General features: G+C 41.3%; 1 long non-coding RNA gene across 1 annotated transcript; it reads left to right on the top strand.

Annotated features, from left to right (window-relative positions):
• The first annotated feature begins 874 nt into the window (after positions 1 to 874).
• Positions 875 to 22,546, top strand: LOC123602599. Its single transcript, XR_006714521.1, has 3 exons — positions 875 to 1,038; positions 13,793 to 13,799; positions 22,536 to 22,546. It is a non-coding gene; the product is annotated as an uncharacterized LOC123602599 (long non-coding RNA).
• The last annotated feature ends 663 nt before the right edge of the window (positions 22,547 to 23,209 follow it).

Here is a 23,209-nt window from a genome sequence, read left to right as displayed (position 1 = left end):
GATTCATTCATTCAGGTGAGTGAACTGGGGTGTAGTTGAATGAGAGAAGAACTTTTCGAACTTCGTATAAGCGCAGTCCCAGAAAATATTTAAAACAGACATGGTCTGGCTTAAAATCCCAATTGTTGTAGATACCTGAACAGCACAGTTGAACCCCCAAGGTGGGACTACAGCAACAGGAAGTCAGCCTGAAAAAGCAGGGTGTGGCCAGCTTTGGATATCCAATTGTTGCCATGGCCCTGGGGACCACTAGGAGGTATTAGGAGGTTCCCAAGCAGAGAAGTAACTAAACCAGACTCTACTGGTAATGATACATGAGATGGGTCAGAACAGGGAGAAATAACTTTGTCTTGAAGCAATACAGGTTTATAGAAATTTAATAAGAAAGTTATATATTGTTAAGTATGCAAAACTATAAAAAATGACCAAATACCCTCTGTTTTTCTGAGACTGTTTGTGGCATCCTCACTACTAAGAAACCACTCCAAGCTGCAGAGAGAAGAAGGCATATTTTCTATTTCTAGAAACCAAGATTGACAGCAATGTCATTGAAAATGTGGGACTTAGATTTACCCAGGCCTGTGTTTGAATTCCAGCTTCTACCAAAGTTCCTCAAGCCTGAGTATTGATTCTTTCATCTGAAAAAGAAAGAAAATTGCATCAACTTTATGTTATTATCATGGGGATTAAATAAGGTCATTTATTTATTTATTTACTTGCTTAGGTCATCAAATGATCTTTCACTGAAATATTTTCCTTTGTAGTTCTTAACTAGCTGGGCATTCCACTGCACCACTATTCATATCTTCTGTTTCATGAGGGGGAGGTCATTGACATTGCATCCCACACATTAGGAAGCCCCTAAGATCTCTTTAATAGTTCCATAAAGTTCTCTGGCTAAAGATCAGTGTCACATCTGTCAGGCAATGTTGATAATCTTATTAAAAGTGATGTTTCCACTGTGCTTAATGTTTTTCTTCTTCTTTCTGTCCCTTGGCAGTTCCTTGAAGGCTTTGATAATCAGGGTAGAAGCAGAAGGTCCCACTTCAATCTAGACCTGTTTTGAATGGTCAGTTTCACTATAATCCTCAGACCCATCCAATTACTGGTTGTCTTGGCAATGTCATCACCAAACTCTTTTCAAGACAGACCCAGGGGACTGATCTTTAGGGCCAGGCAGATATGGCACCAACTTCCCCACTAGTCCAACTCAGGTATATAATTTTTATCTCATTGGGGTTGACCTTAGGTGGCATGGTGGAAGCAGCTGGTGTTGGATGAGCCTGGATTTGGGACAACTAAAGACAGTTACACCTTTGCCACCTTGAGCCAAAAGCCAAAAGTAAGGCCATATATTTAAAGTGTTGAGCATAATGCTTGGAAATAGTTAGCATTCATAATGTGAGTGTTCTCCAAGAAAAATTAACCAACCACATTAAGGGGAAGAAGGGCATTAGGTATACCTAGCAGTCATTCATGCTGATCTGATTGCTGGATTTCTCTGATCTAGCCATATCTTTCCCTTTGTTGAGCAGAGTTTCTGCTAGCCAAGGCACATTACAGGGGCCCCATCCACATTTCTCCATTTAATTCCCATTGTCTTCTATTGGAGACCACTCAGGTGGTCTCTCTCCTATATTCTGATCTGCATTGATCCGTTGATAAGTTGAGCCTACAAAAAAGAGTTCTGGGCAACAAAATAGAGAAATTACTTTATCCACACTATCAAGAAGCCTACTTTGTGGGTACTATCAAGACAGAATGTGCAGCAAATTGGTGAAGGCCACACAGCATGTCAGAATGACTGCACAGTAATTGAAAAGTATTGCTTGCACACTTTCAGGATCTGGGCAATCTCCCAGCAGACAATGGCATCGAGGAATAAACTATGCCATAAAGAATGGGTTCCAGCTGCATCCAGGGCAAATGTCATGCGTGTGCCTTGAGAAGTGCAGGAAAGGCATCGACTACTCCAATGGTTTCCAAGGGAGCATGTTTCCCATGAGGCTGAGACAAGAAAAGAGCTTTGTCAAAAACAGCCTCTGTGGTCACATTTCCCATTTTTAGTTTGACTCAGCATTTTAAGCTTTCTCGGTTGCCCATCTGGAGAAGCACTGCTGGCCCTCACTCTGGCATTTCCGGAGGGAGTCCAGGATTTCCATCTAGCCCTCCTGCTAACCTCCAACCCCCATCCACAGGGCTTGAATCACCAACTTCCCTCAGCATTTCCCACCTAGCTGGTGGCTGCACCATGCTTCCACAACCACCAAAGGGGTGGTAAACTTACTGTTCAGAAGATTGAGTGAGGGCTTTGTTTTGCCTTATGAATTTGTTCATTTGGTGTCCTTCGCTTGGGCCTGTGAGGATGGGCTTTGATTGAATTTTAGACTTGAGATTGAGTTCCTAATGAACTCCATTGGGAGCCAGAAGAAGAATGAAGTGACAGAGGGACAGCTGATCTTTGACCCCAGCCCATTGAGGGCTGTTGTCATCACTGTTGGTGGCTGCTCTGAACAAGAATACATTGTCTCTCTGTCTATTGTGGACTTGCCTTCACAGTCAGTCTTCACGGGATGTACCCCTTTAATCAGGAAATGTGTTCTTCCACTTAGGGCAAAGGGTGGATGAGGAAGGCAGATCATGTAAGTTCAGCAATACTCCAGAGAGTCAGGACTTGAGAAGGAAACATTTGGAGAAAATGGTAATATTACTAAGAATTAAAAAATGAATTTAAAATAAGTACTTATTGAATAGTTCCTATATATTATTTATATGGGTTGTTTTATTTAATCATTTCAATAACCCCGTGAAGTAAGCCCTCTCCCACTTTTCAAATAAAAAAATCTGAGGTTTAGTCTTAAAAAAAAAAAAAGTTATCAGTGAGGTAGACCTATGATTCCATGATTTAATCCCAGGCAATGAATCTAGAGTCTATAAGTACTACTTGGTGTTCTCTCCATGAATCAGGAGGGAAGTTGAAATCCAAAGTGGCTTTAGGAGCTCCGCTAACCTCTCTATAATTAGAAAGACAAATACATCTGTGTGAGATGTTTCTTAGGTTCCTTTCTGACTATCCAAATAATCACCATCTTTCAAGGCTTTGGTCAAGGGCCCACTTCTCTGCAACTGCTTCCTTGAGAGATTTTCTGACTACCCATAATCCTTTCCATAACAATCATTTCAATCAAATTTGCTTAGAAATGCCTCATTAAAAAAGCTACTGTTGGGGCGCCTGGGTGGCGCAGTCGGTTAAGCATCCGACTTCAGCCAGGTCACGATCTCGCGGTCCGTGAGTTCGAGCCCCGCGTCGGGCTCTGGGCTGATGGCTCAGAGCCTGGAGCCTGTTTCTGATTCTGTGTCTCCCTCTCTCTCTGCCCCTCCCCCGTTCATGCTCTGTCTCTCTCTGTCCCAAAAATAAATAAACGTTGGAAAAAAAAAATTAAAAAAAAAAAAAAAAAGCTACTGTTATTCCCACCACTCCCACCGCCGGCCCCCATTTTACAGATTAAAAACTGAACTTAGAGAAGGTTCACCTAAGACCTCATTTCTAACAAGTAACTGAGTCTGGATTTGAACCCATGAGACCTGACACATAGTCAATGTGCTTTATCTCTGTGTTATATTGTTTCCTCTCAATTAAAGGCTATATGATACACCTTTGTCAATCAATCAAGTAATCTATATTTTTTTTCTTTTCTTTGCTGCAGTGCCCAGCAGCCTTGCCCTAGGCTCTCTAGAACTAGGTGCCGTTGTTCCCTCAAAGAACTTTCATGTAGTTAGCAACAACTTCTGTGCAAGTTTTCTTTGTATAAACAATTAACACACTTGGAATTTGGGAGAAACTGCAGAAGAAAGTATGGTAGCTCTCAATGACTTTGGGGGAAATTATCTCGTCATGATTTATACTAGATTATACTAGATTATACATTTTATACTAGATGTCGTTTGTTATTTTGTTGTTTTCTTTAGATTCTTTGATTCACATTGCTATGGGAGAGCCAAGGGAAAAAAACTCAACTACTTCATACTGAAAGTGTGGAAAAATGCCATAGTTTCTTTGATTAGTGCCTAGGGTAGTTTTTTGTTTTCTTGAAATCAAGTCTGATTCCCAGATCCTACCACTTTAGAGTGGTGAGAAAAAATTCAGTCTTGGTAAATTACCAGGGTCCTTTTGCATCTCAAAGTAAAATTCTACTTGAGAGGCTTTCTGGTCTGGAAATGGGAGGAGAAGAGATTGAAGGGCTTTTGACCTCTTCCGTGAAACCAGTAGAAACCCTATAAGATAATATTCGCAGGATATGAACTAGAAAAAGAAAAGCCCACACTACAAAAAGATTGTAGGAGTACATAGATTTCTGGGTCATGGCTCTGGGTAGAAGTGGGAGAAATATCTCTCCTAAGCATCTATAAACTCAAGTCTACAGTATCAGATTTGGACCCCCAAAATCACAAGGTAAGCATGTAGTTCAAAGGGTCTCAGGTAATAATATTACCAGATGTCTGGCAGAAACACTGTAAATACTTATTTGGAAGACTAGACTTTAAACCAGCTTCAAAAAGTTACCGTGGATAATAGTTCTAAAGAACATAAGCCAACAATAAAAAATGACTAAACATATGAGTGAATAAACCACCATGATTGAAAGTCAGTAGAAACAACCAAATGTAGAATCTGACCCACCAAGACTACAGGTGTTGAAATTATCTGGTTTGGAAAATAAAATGATATTTTAATATGTTTTTAAAATAAAAGTATTGAAATTTTGAGAAATGCAGAAGTTAAAAACTGAGAAGTTTAATAGACAAAGGAGATACATTGTAAAGGTATAAGAGATGTTTATTGGCATTTCAGAATTGCTAATTGAGAGAATTGGGAAAAGTCAATATTCAATATGATAATGGTTGACAGTTTTCTAGAATTCGTAATAGATACCATTCTTCACATTCAGAAAGACCTGTGGATTTTGTAGTGAAACTGAAAAATACCAAAGGCAAAGTGAAAACCTTGACACTATCCAGAAAGAAAATACAGATTAAATACAAAGATACAATAATTAGAATGACTATACACTTCTTAAAATCAGCAGCAGAAAGCAGAAGACAGAGAATAGCTCAAGGATCTGAAAGAAAATCATTGTTACTTTAGAATCCTATAACCTACAAAACTGTATTTCAAGAATGAGATTTATATACAAACATTTTCAGGTACACAGAAAGGTGTGCTACCAACAGATGCTCTCTTGTTGAGAGACCTTCTGAAGGATTTTCTTTTGTGAGAATGAAAACCTCAGAAGGAAGGCCCATGGTATTAAAAGTAATTGTTAGCAAAGAAAATATAAACATACGGGAAAATTTAGAGAAAACTGGATGTATAAAACAATAATGTTTAATATATTGGACAAAAAAAAAAAAATATGGAGTGCCTGGGTGGCTCAGTCAGTTAAGCATCCGACTTCGGCTCAGGTCATGATCTCACAATTCATGGGTTCGAGCCCCACGTAGGGCTCTGCTGACAGCTCAGAGCCTGGAGCCTGCTTTAGATTCTGTGTCTCCCTCTCTGCTCCTCCCCCACTCACGCTCTGTCTCTCTCCTTCAAAAATAAATAAACATTAAAAAAGTTAAAAATATATATACTGGGCAAAAATAAATCAAGAAGCTATAATGAAAACCCAGTACAATAGTATTAAGTCAAGAGGGAGATGAACAGAGTTGGTGATCTAAACTCTTTTAAAGTGATTCACAGAAACATAAAAATTTTAACCATCTTTAAAAATGTATTTTCCAACTTACAGAATAATTTTTTTTTCCTGAGCCATTTAAGAGTAAGTAGCATACCTGATGCTCCATTACTCCCGAATACTTATATGTGTGATTCCTACAAACAAAAACATGCTCCTACATAGCCAAAGTAACCATCAGAATCAGTAAATTCACATTGAGACATTATTCCATCTAATCCTCATACCTATTCACATTTTCTCATCTGTCCTAATATCTTTTGTAGCAAAAAGATCCTGTTCAAAATCCTGTGTTGCATTTACTTGTCATATCTCTTTAGTCTAGTTCAATAATTTTTCCCTGAGTTTCATGACCTAGACACTTGAAAATTACAGACCAGTTGTTTTGTAGAATGTCCCTCATTTGGATTTGTCTGATGTTTCCTCATGATTAGATTTAAGCTAATACATCTTTGGCAGAAATAACACAGAACCGATGCTATTGCATCCTGTCCTGTGGTTGTCCTTTTCTGAAGAATGCTAAACCTGATCAGTTGATTAAAGTGATACATGCCAAGCTTTTCCACTCATTGTAGAAAAGCTACTCTTTTTTTTTCTTTGGTAGTTAAAAAGTACTTAATAGAAAGTGTAATGAAACCACATAAATATGTCATTCTTCATCAATATTTCAATTAATTAATTAATTTATGTCATATGGACTCATGAGTTCTTATTTTATTAAATGCTTAATAATCCATTATTTTCATTATTTATTTTGATGTCTAAATTGTCCTCAACTTTATCAATGAAAAGCTCTTTGAGGTGACTGTTGTATTGTTTTGAAATGTCCCCAGAACTTTTTGAGTACTTTCCTACTTTATGGCATGAAAAGATGTTCCAGGCTCTTGCTTTTTATTTGTAACCACCTCAGAGAGATCTTCCTCACCCTGCTCTGGGTCTGACACCTTATACAGAACCACCATCTTGACTAGAAGCCCTCCTTAGCAGTCCACAGCCTGCCTCCCCACATGACTACTCTCTTCACCATTCTTGAACTTTCAATATGCAGAACCAGAAGCCTGACTTTACTTCCTGCCCCACCCCTACCTCCCACCTCCTACATAGATACCTCCTTGTCCTATGTAGATTTCCTTCCAAAGGGTACAACCAACCCACCCACTTCAAGCTTCAACACTCTTCACCAAATTTCTCTTCCATATGGTTGCTCTACACATTCTGATAAGGCTCTTATACCTTATTCCAGGCAACCTCCTCCAGGGACACTCTCTTCAACACCCTGTGCCAGGCTGTCACATGACAGGATCTGCCCCCCCCCCCCCACCCCATGGAGACACCTTCTTTCCTCTGTTGCTCTCTGCCACCTCCATCCTGGTGTAGAGATCTACCTTGTCAGGCCCACCTAATGGATTTAAGACCCAATCACTTGAAAAGGGAAGGGAGGTAAAAAGAACAAAGGGGCAAAAACATGAAGGATGAAGCAAGGAGTGAAGGAAAGGAAGGAAAAATGGGAAAAAAAGTGGAAATGGAAGGACTTCATTTATTTTAAATTTTTTAATGTTTATTTATTTTTGAGAAAGAGACAGAGCATGAGCGGTGGAGGGGCAGTGAGAGAAGGAGACACAGAATCCAAAGGAGGCTCCAGGCTCTGAGCTGTCAGCACAGAGCCTGATGCGGGGCTCGAACCCACAAACCGTGAGATCATGACCTGAGCTGAAGTCTGGCACTTAACCAACTGAGCCACCCAAGAACCCTGGAAGGACTTTATTTTTAAAGCTTGTTAAACTAAAAATGATTGGTAAAAATTGAAGGTAATCCCTAAAAGGACAAAAATAAAGTATGTAACACACAAACTAGCAGGAAGGGGCAAAAATGGAATTAGGGAAAGGGAAACAAATGAAATCAACCTAAGAGAAGGCAAGAAGGGGTTAAAACAAGAGATAAACAAGTAGGATAGGAGGGACAAATAGAAAGTACTAGATAAGTTGGTAGAATTTAATCTAAATATACAATGAGGAAGAACTAAACTATTTTGTTAGAAGGTAAAGATTATCATATTGGACTCCAAAACAGAATCCATTTATACTCAGTTCACAGGAGCCAGATCTAGAACATCAGGGTACAGAAATTTGAAAAGGCCTTGAGCCATGTCCCTTTGACTCCTGTCCTCGTTATCCTGCTCTAGGGAAGCAAGAGGAATCAGAGTCGAAGCAGTTAAGAAAAGTTCTGCTCCCAATAGAGGACCTGCATAAGCTGTTAGAACCAGAGCAGAGTAATGAAGATCTCCCTGGAGGTCTGCAGAAAAAGAACAAGATGAGCCTGGAATGTGTTTTTGTGTCATAAAGTAAGGCTGTGCTATGTTAGATTGCTGAGGACCTGTCAAAAGGGCACAGAGGCCAGTGTGAAGGGGCTTCCACTGGTCAAATCAAAGTGGTGCTTATGTCCAGTAGCTGCCTTCTTCGGGTCCATGGCTTTTTATCTGTGTTGGGTCAATGGGAGGCTGAGTTTGGGCTGACAATAGGAAGCCATCACCTGTGGTTTCGTCTCTACTCTCCTTTAGGTAGAATTTCCAGCACTGGAGTATCTTCTCTATTGCTACAGCCCCCTCTGGGTCACTGTGGTTCCACTTCTGCTGGGTGGCCATGACCCCTGGGCTTTGATATCATTTTCTCCCCTTTGCTTCCCCTCCCCACATGTGGTAGCAGCTTCTTGATGTGGCTAATCTCCGAGTTGCCTCACCATCCCTGGTGGGTTTCTCAGATCTATAATGTGTGTAACCCATTTCCTGAATTAAATTCCCTCTGTTTAGATATTTAAGGAGGTTTCTATTTTCCTAATCGGACCCTGACAGATATTCCAGGCAAATACTAGCAAAAAGAAAGATGGCATAATTAATGTTAGTCAGAATAGACTTTAAGGCCAAAAGCAACAGTGAGATACAGAATATGATATTATTCTAAATTGTATGCACCTAATAACATACCAAAATATATGTGGCAAATATCAACGAATCTACAAAGAAAAATGGAGAAGTCACCTTCAGACTAGGTGACACTTAGCACATTTATCTTAGTAAATTATAGCTTTCACTGTCAAGGAGTCAAATTAAGAAACTTGATCTAGCAGACATGATAGAATACCACTCCAATAACTAGAGAACATATATTTTTTCCCAAGTACACATGGAGGCTATTTCACCTTTTAGGCCATAAAGGAGGGCTTAACAAATTTCAGAGCATCACACAGACCATAATCCCAACCGTCACACAGTATGTCAGAAATCAATAACAAAAAGACAATTAAAATAACCATATGCATTGGGGGGGAGGCACATGATATAAAAAGAAATCACAATGGAAATTTTAAAATATGTATAACTGAAAAATAATGGGAGAAGTAAAACAGTACTGAGAGAATTTAATGTCTTGTAAATGTATAAGAAAAGAAAGACTGAAAAGTAAGAACTTTAAAAGAACAGCAGAACAAACCCAAGGAAAGTAGAGGAAAGAAAATGCTAGAGTAGGAGCAAGCAGATAAATGAAAATATGGTTGTAAAAATTAAAGCTGCACTTTAATATTTTTTAAAAATTTTTTTTAATGTATATTTATTTTTGAGTCAGAGAGAGACAGAGCATGAACGGGGGAGGGTCAGAGAGAGGGAGACACAGAATCTGAAACAGGCTCCAGGCTCTGAGCTGTCAGCACAGAGCCCGACGCGGGGCTCGAACTCATGGACCGCGAGATCATGACCTGAGCCAAAGTCGGTGGCTTAACCGACTGAGCCACCCAGGCGCCCCTGCACTTTAATATTTAATATCATTCAAAATGTGAGTTTCACCTTTGCTCAACAGGAGTTTTATGGCAATGAAATGATTTTTAGAGGGTAACTAGGTGGTGGAAGACAAAATTCTGTTATTGGGCTCCTGCTGTTATTATTATGTCATTCAAGTCTAAAAGCTTATCTCAAAGGAGTTTCTAACGGTAAACTTTCAATTTTTGACTTTTTCTGGGATTTTCACCCTGATCCATTTTGACTTAATTTTTGTGACAGGTGTAAGGTCTGTGTGTAGACTCATGTGGATGTTCAGTTGTCCAACGCCATTTGTTGAAAAGACTATCTGTTCCATTGCATTGCCTTTACTCCTTTGTCAAAGATCAGTCACCGATATTCATATGGTTCTATTTCTGGTCTCTCTATTCTGTTCTGTTGATCTATTTGTTTATTCTTTGCCAACAGTGCACTGTCTTGATGACTGCAGATTTATAGTCTTAAATTTGGGTAGCATCTATCTTTCGACTTTGTTCTTCTACTTCACTATTGACTTGGCCATTGTGGGTCTTTTGCCTCTCCATATAAACTTTAGAATCAGTTTGTTGATATACCTAAAATAACTTGCTGGGATTTTGATTGTGATTTTGTTGAATCTATTCATCAAGTTAGGAAGAACTAATATCTTGGTGATAATGTCTTTCAATCTATGAACATGAAATATCTCTTTGTTTGGTTATACTTTGATTTCTTTCATCAGAGTTTTATAGTTCTCTTCACATAGGTTTTGTATACGTTTTGTTAGGTTTTACTTATGTATTTCATTCTTGGGGTATTATTAATGTAAATGGCAATGTGTTTTTAATTTCATTGCTGGTATATGGGAAAGCAGCTGACTTTTGTATATTAATTTATATCCTGCAACCTTACTATAATCTCTTGTTAGTTTCAGTTTTTTGGTGATTCTTTTGGATTTTCTATAAAGGCAATCAAGTCACCTGCAAACAAACACAATTTTATTTCTTCCTTCCCAATGTCTATACCTTTTTAAATTTTTTCTTGTTTATTGCATTAGCCAGGACTTCCAATAGGATGTTGAAAAGCACTTATGAGAAGAGAGGTTCTTGTTTTCATCCTAATCTTATTAAGAATTCTTTGAGTTTTGATTGTCTATTTCTTGTGTATATGTTTTAGTAGATTGTGTCTTTCAAGGAATCAATCTATTTCATTGAAGTTATCTAATTTGTGGACACAAGAGTGTTTTAACAATAAAACAATTGGAAACAAACCATATGTACACCAACATTAGATAGATAAATTGTGGTCTAACCATCTAATGAGATACTATGTAGCAATGAAAATATGTGACCCACAGAGTGTTTCTCAGCCTTTTTTTTTTTCTTTCATTATAATACCCCTAAGAGATGTTTTCTTCTGGGCACCTGGATGGCTCAGTTAAGCATCTGACTCTTAATTTCTGCTCAGGTCATGATCTCACATTTCAGTTAGTGAGATAGAGCCTCACTTCCGTCTCTGCTCTGACAGCACAGAGCCTGCTTGAGATTGTCTCTCTCCCTCTCTCTCTGCCCTTCCCCCACTCTCTTGCTCTCTAAAAAATAAATAAATAAACCTAAAAAAATTTTTTAAAGATGTTTTCAAACTTTTTTTTTACTGATAGCCCCCTATGAAACTTCAACACCATAGACAAACTATTTATATACTGTACGCATATCTTTGCTTTATACATTAAAAGAGTGAGAGTTTTCTGTGCTGACAAAACCAGTTTTCGCTCCACTAAGAATGCATGATTCATTCATCAATATGGATGAATCCTAAAAACATATATAATTCTCTTCCTATTAGGTTCAAACAGGCAACAGTAAACAATATGTTGTTTAAGGATACACACATATGCGGTAAAACTGGAAAGAAAAACAAGGATGTGATAAATACAAAACGTCTTTAATAGTTGCCGCTACAGTGCAAGTAGGTAGAGAGATAGGTGAGTCACGCAGGAAATTTTAAGTTAGTGGCACATTCTTTTCCTAAGCTGTTTGCTTCGTACTGACAAGACAATGGGCCCCAAATGGCATCGCTTATGCTGAGCCCTGTGTCACCCAACCAACACTTAATTACAGTTTCAGCCTTTTCCAGAAATGGAATCTTCAACCAGTTGATCAGGAACTACCCGATGGACACTAGTGAGATAATCGGCCTGATTGACCCCTACCATTCCCTAAAGGAGAGTGACCTTGCCACGACCAATCCACTTTTTGCTAATATAACTTCCTTGTTCCTACTCCCTTCTGCCTGTAAAAGGCTTTCATTCTGTACAGCCCCTGAGAGCTTCTTTCTGTCTACTAGATGGGATCCTGATCCACGAATCGTTGAGTAAAGCCAAAAAGATCTTTAAAAGGTACTCAGTTGAATTTTTTTTAAAACAGTTCATAGATGTTTTTAGACTTATTATTATTATTATTTAAAATGAAAATACATGCTACATGCATTCTTCTGCATATATCTTATGTTACCCAATAATTGCAGCATGATGGGATAAGTGCACTTGCAGAGGTAGACTTAAGTAAATGTTACAAAATTCAGAGAAGATTCAGAGAGATGACGTGGGGGGACACTTTTTGGAGGATACACAGAAGTCTACCAGGTAGAAGCAGAGACGGCAATTCATGCAGAGGGTTCAAATGCATTAAGTAGCTTTTACTTTGGAGGAACTATAAAAAGTTCAATACACTTTGGGCCAAGTGTGGGGGGAATGCGAGCTATTGACTCTTGATAAATGCAGAAGGATTAAAACGACAAAAAGAGGGACATTATTTCTGTAAGTTTTTTCACGGTAAGTTTATCTCATGCTCGAAGTAGAATAAAGTGATCTGAACCTTTCTTTTAAATAAAACGACCGGCCCCGCCTCTGAGCGTAGAGTTCTAATCCTTGGCCAAACAAGCTGAGAGGTATGCATTGCCGTCTGCATCCACTCATCCTTCTTCCCATTTGGCCTTGCAAAATTGTTCTTTTTCAAAGTTCAAGTTTTTTAATCCCTCTGTCAAGGCTTCACTAATTAAAGCCCAAACAACCTTAAAAGCAAATGAGCATTTGGGGCCACTGGGCACCATTCCATGGCTCTGGATCCATTGTTTTTGTTTCTTAATACTCAACAAGACGTCTTTGTTTAATTCTGAGCTTCCACAAGTGCTTTTTTCTCACTTTGAGTATTCTCCCCCTCCCTTCTGCCTCTCGTGGAGCTCACCACAATCAGTACAACAAAATTCCACCTAAAAGCGGCACATCTCTTTTGAGGTCACATGATGTGGTTCTCTGTAAATGCTCACCACCTGTGCCAACCCTTCAGCCCAGTTGCCACTCGAAGTTGCTTCATGTGTACAATTTCCAAGACAGAAAGGTAGATGCACAGTGTATACTAAGTGCAAAGAGCAATGCATTCCTAACGAGAGAAAATGGGATTTCTCTTGAGGTCCTGCATGGGTATATTTTTTAAATTTTTTTTAACGTTTTTATTTATTTTTGAGACAGAGAGAGACAGAGCATGAATGGGGGAGGGGCAGAGAGAGAGGGAGACACAGAATCTGAAGCAGGCTCCAGGCTCTGAGCCATCAGCCCAGAGCCCGACGCGGGGCTCGAACTCACAGACCGTGAGATCGTGACCTGAGCTGAAGTCGGACGCTTAACCGACTGAGCCACCCAGGCACCCCTGCATGGGTATATTTTAAGAAAGTCATAGTTCATGGGTAAGCCTCCCCCTCTGGTTTCCCCTGTCATATCTGGGAAACAAAAGGCCGGCAGAAAGGAGCTGTCTGCTTCTATGCTTGCAAAGTTGACAGTGGATCATCAGTAAAATAAAAGCTTTTGACTCTTGCTCGGTGGATTACTAGCAAGAAGAAGAGGAAGAAGAAGCAAGCAGAAGAATGAAAAGAAGGAGGAGGAGGAGGAGCAGGAGGAGGAGGAGAAAGATGAGGGGGAGGAGAGAAAAAAAGAAAAAAAAGAGAATGTTAGTGACCACACATGAACACATCCTGAGACCGCGTGATCTCTTTATGAGTTAAACACATTGCATTTTGATCATGCTTGTCTCATTTTCCTCTGTGACAACCCTTAACTTTTTTTTTTTTTTACCTTTGATGGATAGCATTTTCATTCAAAGATTTTTCCATCTTTGTAAGTTAAATCGTCTCTTGAAAGTAATTGCAATGCCCCAATTCTTGGTAAATCAATAAGAAAAAAAGTGTCCATCGTGTGGATCTTTGCCTCCTTAAGAACATAAGTAGCATGTGTTATACAAATTAACAAAGTTCAAAACAGTGTAATAGGTTTGTCTCTCTTTTCCCTCCTGATCAGATAAAATCAAAGCCTCCCTAATGAATGCTCCACCATTTTCTCTTTTTAGATCTGGGTATTAGTCGTGTCTTTGAAAGCGATTGATAAGCCTCTGCATAACAAAATGGTCTCTCCCCCTCCTCATTCAGAAAGTCCTGGAAACTAAGTTTACTCTGATGCCTAGGAGGCTTCTTTGGGGTTTACCCTGATGCCTAGGAGGCTTCTTTGGGGTTTACTCTGATGCCTAGGAGGCTTCTTTGGGGTTTACTCTGATGCCTAGGAGGCTTCTTTGGGGTTATTAGCTTCTCCCCACAGTTGGGCAAGCAGCTATCACCACTTGGAATGTACTATCTGGACATATTAATCATGCATCAGCACAGGGCCATTGGTGGAGGAGAAGGTTAACTTCTGAATGATGGATTTTAGTCACTTGCATACCCAATTTGAATCATGAAAATAAACAGTGTCACCCAAAGATCAACATAAGCTGTATCACCTTGTTTAAATGTTTAAATTAAAATGGTTCAAGACCCACCACAGCTCAGTGGAAAACCAACAACTAGCCACATCCTCCTTGAGCCTCCCAAAGTCCCTGGGGATTCCCAGGGGGTTTACACATCTCTTAGTCACTCTTACTCTTGCTAATTCCTTCCTTTGAATCCTCATTTTTACAGGCATCTCCTCTCCTGCAGTTGGATCTGTCTTTCAAGATAGCATAGAGGTTAAGGGCACAGGTGATGTCACTTGTAGCTGGATGGCTGTGGGCAATCCACTTATCCACTCTGCCTCAGTTTCTCCATCTATAAAATAGGGCTAATAAAACACCTCCTCTGAGGTTGTTGTCTGCACTAAATGAGCAGAAAGCAGGTGGAAGAGGACTGGCACAGACGAAAAGCTCCCTAAGTGTTAGTTATTGCTCTCCCTATTCCTCCCCTCCCCTCTTCTCTCTGCATCTGTAAGCATTCTCTGCAAGCACAACGTTTGACTCCTCTCAGCGGTCATAGAAGGGAGTGATTACAATTCCTCTGCTAGTCCTGCTCCAGGCAAGTTCACTGACCAACTTCCCAGTCCCCCAGTCTCCCCCTAGACATGTGGGTGGCTTGAGCTGCTCTTCTTCTGTGCCCTCCCCCCCACCTTCCTTCTTCTTATTGGCCCCTCATTTTCTCAGCTCAGCCTCCTCTCCTGGACCCCCACCCCCCCCAAAGCCCCCACTATTTAGTAGAATGGTTCAGCATACTCTACTGAGTATCCATCCCTCAGAAGCTTTAGCATTTAGACACTAGGAGGACTTTTCAGGCATCTTCCTAAATAAAGAGCCTTTCAAGAAAGGAAGTATGACAGTCCCCCAGCAGCAGAAGCAGCTGCCAGAAATTAGAATTTTTAAAGGCCGTTTATTTTCCATTACACTAATAATAAAACTAATAGTGGGTGAAGATGGTCGGAGGTATAAACTTCCACCTACAAGGCAGATAAGTTCTGAGGATGTAGTATACAGCTTGGTGACCCGAGTTAACAAACTGTATGGTGTATTTGAAGGTTGCTGAGAGAGTAGATCTTAAAAGTTCTCTTACAAGGAAAAAAGTTGTAACTTTGTGACGTGATGACTGTTAACTAAACTAATTGTGGTAATCATTTTTCTATATATACACTTATCAAATCATTATGATGTACAGCTAAAATGAAACAGTATTACATTCCAATTATATTTCAACAAAAGGGGAAAAAAGAATTCATGCTACAATGTGTTTTGCAAACATCCCAGCTGCTTCCCATCCACTGTTATCATGGTCCAGTGAAATGCCACCTCAGCTTTCCGTGTCTCAATCTCCTCATCTGGAAAACAGAGAAAAATGATGTAATACAAGGACAGCCCTTGAAACAGTACCTGGTACTTAGTAACCGCCAGTGAATCCAATCATCACTCTTACTATCGCCATTCAACAAATAATGGAATGGAAGCTGGGAGCTGAGGGTTCCCTTGTTCAGGTTTACAGAGGAAAAAGGGGGGCAGGCCAAGATTTTATTCCAGGCTGCCTGCTTCAAAGTTCATCTTCTGCTTCTCTTGAATCAAGGACTAGCCCCAATAATAGTGTCTAAACCCACATGTATAGTTTCTGAGCTGAGGAATCTAAATGGACGATTCAACGAGTTAAAAACAAACATCAGGACATTTTACATAAAACTGTAGATAGAGAACTTCTCTTTAAAAATTGCAAGTGGTTAGCCCACGTTTGTGGATGGAAACTGCCAGTGAGAGCACAGTATCTGCTGTTTTTCTAGAAAATGACCTCTCCACTTCTGTGCCATACTTGGCTTTGTTTTAGTTTGTTTGTTTTGGTTTTTGTTTTATTTTTTGTTTGTTTGTTTGTTTGTTTAATGGTTCCAGGAGTAGAATTTAGTGATTCATCACTCGCATATAACACCCAGTGCTCATCCCAACGAGTGCCCCCCTTGATGCCCATCATGAATTTAGCCCATCCCCTAGTCCCCTCCCCTCCAGTAACCCTCAGTTTGTTCTCTATATTTGAGAGTCTCGTATGGTTTGCCTCCCTCTCTGTTTTTATCTTATTTGGCTTTCCTTTCCCCTATATTCATCTGTTTGCTTTGGTTTCTTACCAGCCTGCACCCTGTGACATTTCATTTGCACCTCATGCCCTTACCATGGCTGACCTAACATGAGTGAAATTGATAATTAACAAATCATCCCTTTCAATGATGCAGCAGACACTTCAGCAGGAGACCCTATTAGACCGACTCTGTGGTGCCACAGTAACAAAATGCCCCAAATTCCTTTCACACCAGAATCTTTAACAGCTTTTTCAGAATTGCCTCTTTCCTTGCCCTGGCCACTGTCAAGTAAATGGACTTGAAGGACCTTCCACAATTGCTCAGGTCATTTACTCTGAAAGCTCTGTGGAGGTTCTGAAACTTCTCTAAACATGTCCATGACATAGGTTTGGACACAGCTAAGGAGTCTGTGGTCATACTCATGACAGGTCTGCTTAAGACATTTTCCAGAGTGCGTTTCCTTGACTCATGGCAGCAGGATGCTAACCCGCCTCCCCACCACCGATTCCCATGGCTTCAATTCATCTTGGATACAACTGACAGAATAATCTGCCTCAAACATCGATCTTATTACAACCTTCACCTGCTCAAGACCCGACAGAACCTCCCTGTTGCTGCCTGCAGCCAATCCCCCCTTTCAGTCTAGCATTCAAGGCCCTTGTCAATTATGCTGTCCCTGGTGGAAATCTCCAGTCTTATCTCAAATTTCTCTGCGACATGGCTCCTCTGCTCCAGATAAATCAGTCTATGAGCTGTCTGTACTTCTGGGCTTCCATTCATGCTTCACCTGCCAGAAGCCATCCCTGAATTTCCCCTCAATCTAATCATACCTTCCCCCCCCCTTCCTGTGTGCCCTCATGATATACGTATTTAGTAAGGATTCTGTCCCTGAAATTAGCTCTGTTTTCATGCTTTATCCATGAAAGTATATCCATGCTTTATGTAATTTTCATGATTTTTTGTAGATGGAAAAAATCTATACTAATATGCACCACTCTCCCCTTTTGTATTCATAACAGACATTACTAGTTAATCATGGCACATTTTCCCACGGCCTGTGTACCTCTCTGTACATTAAGCTCCAGGTAACCACCACAAGTCAGTTGGAGTTGACTATAAGATGCCGTCTCTGTTCTAGATTAGAACATCTTTACAGTTCTAAATGGTGGACCTGGGAAAGCTCAGCAGGAGGACAGGGGCAAAGAAGATGGCCTTATTTTTTGGCCTTCTATTTTCTCCCTGAAGTTCAGTGCTCTCTATGTGAGATGAATAAGTCATGGTCAAGAGAATCTGTGTCCCCAAGATTTCTGACTGTTCCCCATCAATTCATCTCAAAGGCTTCACAGACTCTCCTCACCACAACCAAATGGCTACAACATGTTCAGTCCTTTCTATACCTTGTTAGCTTAAAGCTCAATGAAGAAGAGCAATATTTCCACCCAGGTGTCAGAGAGAAGTTCTTTGCACCTCAGTGGCTCTGATTTTCACGTGATCATGAAAAATGGGATGGAGAGCGGGGAGACGTGAAATGCTCTAATTGGTCAGGACTGGGTCTCACGTTCCACCTTTAAAACTGGCATAGTCATGCAAAGAAAAGTTGAGGGTGCCAGAAGACTCGAAGGGTGGTTGGTATTAGTTATCTAGAAGACTATGTCCTCATATTCACCATGTAGGGGACATTAATCTGGATTCTGAGGATACGGTAGTGGATAAAATGAAGCTACATCATCCTGGAGCTTATTCTCTAGTTGGAAAATACAGAAAATAAACAAATAAACATGTATATAATAAGCCAGGTAGAAATAATTGCTTCATAAACATGCAAAGCAGGATAAGCAAAATAGTAAGGGCGTGAGGCAAATGGAGCGGTGGAATGTATGGCCATTCCAATTTTATGTGGAGTGGTTGGAGAGGGCACTTCTGTTAAGGTGACACTTAAAAATGCACTAAAATTACTGAGGGAGAAAACTAGAAGGAGACACGTAGGGGATGAGCATTTCACACAGAAGGAACAGCAAAGGCAAATGCCCTGAGGTGGCACAATGGCTGGAGGTTTGAGGACCATCCAGGAGGCCAATGTGGCTGGAGCAGAGTGAACAAGGAGGAGAGAGGTAGGTGGTGAGATCAGAGGTTAAGTGCAGGGGAATGAGGACAAGGAACAGATATTGGCCTTAAAACAGATTTAAGGCCATTGCAAAGACTTTGGCTCTTAGTATGAGTGAAAGGGAAAGCCATTGGAGAGTGTTGAGCAGGTGGTGATACAACCTAACTTACATCCTAAAAGAATCATTTTCATTTCTCTGTGCTGCCAGGGTGAGTGTGGAAGGGACAGAGGGAGTAGGGTGATATTCCAGGAGCCTACTTTTTGTTTTTAAGTTTTTTTAATGTTTATTTATTTTTGAGAGAGAGAGAGAGACAGAGCATGAACGGGGGAGGGTCAGAGAGAGAGGGAGACACAGAATCCAAAGCAGGCTCCAGGCTCTGAGCTGTCAGCAGAGAGCCCGACGTGAGGCTCGAACTCATGGACCACAAGATCATGACCTGAGCGGAAGTCGGTCGCTTAACCGACTAAGCCACCCAGGTGCCCCCCAAGAGCCTACTTTAATTTTCAGGCAGAAGATGGTGGTTTGTACCAGTGTGGTGGTGACATAAATAGCAAGAAGTGGTTACACATGGGAAATATTGTGAAGGTAGGACAGATGAGATGTGCTGACAGATGGGGTGTGGGAAGAGGAAGCAGGAATAACCCCAAAGTTCTTGGCCTGAAAAAAGGAAAGGATGGCATTGCCATAGGGCAGACCAAGGGAAAAGTAGACTTAGGGGAGAGTGGATTTGAATATTTTAATGCTAAGAAGAGATTGCAAGTCAATTATTGTTATATGGTCTCATGTTCAAGAGAGAGGTGTGGGTTGAAGATTTGAGCTTGGGAATGTCAGCATCGAGATGGAATTTAAAGTCATGAGAAGAATCAGAAAGGATGGAATCTTGCCATTTGCAACAACGCAGATGGAACTAGAGGGTATTGTGCTACGTGAAATAAGTCAGTCAGAGGAAGACAAATATCATATGACTTCACTCATATGAGGAATTTAAGATACAAAACAGATGAACATAAGGGAAGGGAAAGAAAAAAGAATATAAAAACAAGGGGGACAAAACATCAGAGACTTAAATACAGAGACAATCTGAGAGTTGCTGGAGGGGTTGTGGGTGGGGGGAGGGGTTAAATGGGCAAAGGGCTTTGAGGAGGACACCTGTTGGGATGAACACTGGGTGTTATACATAGGGGATGAGTCACTGGAATCTCCTCTTGAAAACATTATTCCACTATATGCTAACTAACTTGGATGTAAATTAAAAATAAGTAAGTAAATAAATAAATATAAAGTCATGAGAAGAAATATGGAAACCAAGGTGTTTGTACAGATAGATGAGCAAAGACACCCTAGGTCTGAGCCTGGGATTCCTCCACAGCAGGAACTGAGACAAAAATCTCCATTAGCAGTGGTTCTTAGTACAAACGGCTCCCTTCCCAGGACTGCACGTTTGGAATCTTTCTTTTTTTCTTCCTTTTTCCACTTTTTTTCCTTTCTGGTGTGACTTTTTGGTGAACTCCAATTTGCTTTTTGAATAAGATTTTTCTATCTCATCTTAAACTCTGTGAATGTTTTCCGTGCTTAGCCCCCTGAATATTGACACACCGGGAAGGCTGGCCTAAATTGAGCAGCCAAAGCAAATGCTGAGAGAGCCAAGAACAGAGCTCAGGTTGATCTTGGAAAGCTAGACCACCAGGCCTTGGCTCTCAGGGCCAGGCCGACGGGCATTGGAGCAGAAAAGGCAATTGGCACAGGGTGAGTGATGCCATAACCTGGTCGGGTAGCCCTGTCCTCCTGCTTCACAGGCACTTGCTGGGGCATGGGAAGGTCAGTTGGGTCAGGGCTTTTACATTGGTGCCTCCAGGAATCTGGGTTAGCGTCCTGGTCACCAGTGCTCAAGAGAGTAAAGGGGTTCCTCTGTCCCCATTGGCTGGTCTGATTAATCTGGCGCCTAATCAGGCCCTTTTGAAGGGGAGGTGGGGGTGGGGGGGATAAAAGAATAGCACACCTGTTTTCATTTGACTCCAATCCTGAAATAATTCTGTGGCTCCTACAAGATTTGAAACAAATTAAATTTGAAAGGGCAGAGAGGGCAGCTTTGAATGGTTGCCTCTGTCAAGAAATGTGGGCTTTTGCTGCAGGAAATGGCTTAACTGGGAGATTGAGTCCCCTGGCTGTGGTGGCTGAGGTGGCTGTTAGTGCATGACCGTGACTCAGGCACTGTGTGCTGAGTGCTTTTGCCTTGTTATCTCTGGCATCAAGCTTTTGCTTTCTGGACTTTGATAATGTCAGGGCAAGGTTATAAGAGTATCAACATGAAAGACAGTTGTCAATAGCGGAAGGTACAGAACACTGTTTAGGGAACCTGTGTTTTAAGTAAAGACACATTTATACAGGGAAGCGGTGACATGATTCTGTCCAGCCTAACCCATGGAAGATGATTGTTCAACAGGACCCTTAGAATACGCGGCTTATCCCTTTTTTAACAAATGAAGTGACTGACCCCTGAAGAAGTTACTGTTATAGGCAAAGCTAGAATATACATAAAATAGAGGCTCCAGGCTGGAGCCCTACCTGCACTTATCTTTCAAGGAGTCCCCAAGATAAATTGCGGGAAACATTGTTAGGAGAGTCCCAGATCTCCACCTGCCTCCACGAGGACCTCTATGTAGTTCAGCATGTTGGAAATAGAAGGGCAGGAGTGGGACAGGAGGAAAAATCTTCCCTCTGAACCAAAGGCCCAAGAGCTGCAATGATGAGAAAGAGAAGATGGTCCCTGCCAGGCTCTGGGTGGTGACAGATCCCTCCTTCTTCCTCTGCTCACCCTTTACCCACAAATGTTTATCGAGCACCCCCAGTGCCAAGCAGAGGGCTGCTAAGATGGAAACTGGTAAGTGGGCTTCTCATACTTCTAGGTCTGTCACTTTAATCTCTGTCATAGACACAGCCAGATGTGACCAGTGTGGCAACCTGTCCCCCTGATCTGTTGCCAAGGAGAGCTTTTGACAGAGAAGTTGAGAGTGGAGGTCACTGACATTTATGGTCTCCATCACTAATGTCTCCTTGTCAGCAGGCAGAATTTTCCTGCCTGGAACCTAGGGCAGCTGATTAAGCACTCCTACTGGCCCCGGGTCTGATCCTGGCTGATTTTAAGGCCTGCCTTCATCTGCTCCACAGAAAGAGAATCTAGAATACCTGACTGCAAGGCCACTTTGACCTTTGCATCGGGATCCTTGCAGACCAAAACATTTCAGTCAGGCCACAGCATAAAGCCCTCTCTAATGAGGGTTTGTCAAGACCTTCTGTTTGATCAGGGGTGGATTCTGTCCCCGTGTCAATTTTCCCTCTTACTGATGTTCCTGTGGCCTTTGATAGCACACCTCACACACACGTATGTGTGTCTTTCATGCTCCTGTGCCTCTTGGGCAGGGGTCTGCCAAGCCACCATTAATATGCAACTCAGTGCAGCTTGAGGGTGGAAGTGATAGAAATAAAAAAAAGCCAAGGCTCCCTTTCTTGCAAACTCGGGAAACCCACCCTACATGTGTATTAAAATGGAGTTAGTTCCCCAGAGAAAGAGATCCACTGAACAAATTGTAGACCCTGTGTCAGTGGCATTTCAGAATTCAAACTGTTTACTGTCTTCTGAAACATAAAGGATTCTTCAGTTTTGCCCAGTCTTAATCGGTCACTGTGTTGGTGAAAGATTTTTGGTTGTGCAGTCCAGTGCAGGCCAATTCTGGAAAACTAAAGCAAAGAGAGAAGGTTTGGAGGCTGAGACTAGGTTTAGAAAGAGGACAGGGGCACCTGGGTGGCTCAGTCAGTTAAGCATCTGACTTTGTTTTGGCTCAGGTCGTGATCTTACCGTTTGTGGGTTCAAGCCCCACATCGGTCTCTGTGCTGTCAGCACAGAGCCTGGAGTCTGCTTGGGATTCTATCTCCCTCTCCCTCTGCCTCTCCCTGCTTGTGCTCATTCTTTCTGTCTCAAAAAGAAAATAAAATAAGCATTAGAAAGAAAGAGGACAGTGGAGCCTGGGTGGCTCAGTTGGTTAAGCGACAGACTCTTGATATGGGTTCAGGTGGTGATCTCACAGTTCCTTAGTTTGATTCTGCCTCTCCCTCTCTCTCTGTTCCTCTCCTGTTAGTGTTCTCTCTCTCTGTCTCAAAATAAATAAATAAACTTAAAAAAAAAAAAAGAAAGAAAGAGGACAAAAGCCCACGCAGTCTAGATATGAGCAGAGCTATTTACCCAGCTATGCTAAGCACTACTACTAGAATAAATGTCTTCCACCTAGTCTCCCATTCTTGCATTCAAACAATTTTTTAATGCTATTTATTTTTGAGAGAGAGAAAGACAGAGCATGAGCAGGGGAGGGGCAGAGAGAGAGAGGGAGGGAGACACAGAATCCAAAGCAGGCTCCAGGCTCTGAGCTGTCAGCACAGAGCCCCATGTGGGGCTCGAACTCACAAACCACAAGATCATGACCTGAGCCGAAGTTGGATGCTTAACCGACTGAGCCACCCAGGCACTCCCCACACCCCTTTCTTGCATTTTTATACAAGGATAGAGAATCTGTTGGGCCCAGCTTGGGTGATGTGACTACTCCTTGAGTGGCCAGGTACATTCAATGTGAGAGGTAATTCTTCAGAGGATCCAGATGGATCTCTCTTCACTGGAGGGACTGATTCCAGA

This window comes from Leopardus geoffroyi, chromosome D1 (assembly GCF_018350155.1).
Source record: "Leopardus geoffroyi isolate Oge1 chromosome D1, O.geoffroyi_Oge1_pat1.0, whole genome shotgun sequence".
Taxonomy (NCBI): domain Eukaryota; kingdom Metazoa; phylum Chordata; class Mammalia; order Carnivora; family Felidae; genus Leopardus; species Leopardus geoffroyi.
The sequence above is the reverse complement of the archived record's forward strand: the minus strand, read 5'-3'. Positions and strand labels throughout refer to the sequence as shown.